Below are 445 nucleotides of genomic sequence, written 5' to 3' on the forward strand. Positions count from 1 at the left end.
AGCCGGGACGGACCCCCGCGGCGGGGCCCCAGCGGAGGACCGCTGGGAGAGACGGGGCGTCTGGGTCTCGCTGAGGAGGGACGGCCGCGGGCAGACGCGCAGCTCGGCTGCGTTCGCGCCCGGGCCTGGAGGCGAGCCTGCGGGGCTGGAGGAACCGTCCGCCGAAGCGCCGGTGCCGGGCACCGGGGCAGGCGGGGGGCCCTCCACGGCAGGCCACGTGTGCTTATCGGTCGGGTCGGAGACGCGGGCTGGGAGCCAGACTTCCGACGGGCACGTGGGACGGACCGTAATCCGCTCACGGTGCACCGAGGTCGGCTAGGCTGAAGCCGGACCCCGGGGAAACTTTGACGGAGCTCCAGCAGAACCGGGGAGCCGTCCACGGACTAATTACAGCCCAGGACGGACTCACCAGAGCGGCCGGAGCCCGCCAGCCGAGCGGCAGGGA

This window comes from Poeciliopsis prolifica, unplaced genomic scaffold (assembly GCF_027474105.1).
Source record: "Poeciliopsis prolifica strain line A6 unplaced genomic scaffold, Auburn_PproV2 SCAFFOLD378, whole genome shotgun sequence".
Taxonomy (NCBI): domain Eukaryota; kingdom Metazoa; phylum Chordata; class Actinopteri; order Cyprinodontiformes; family Poeciliidae; genus Poeciliopsis; species Poeciliopsis prolifica.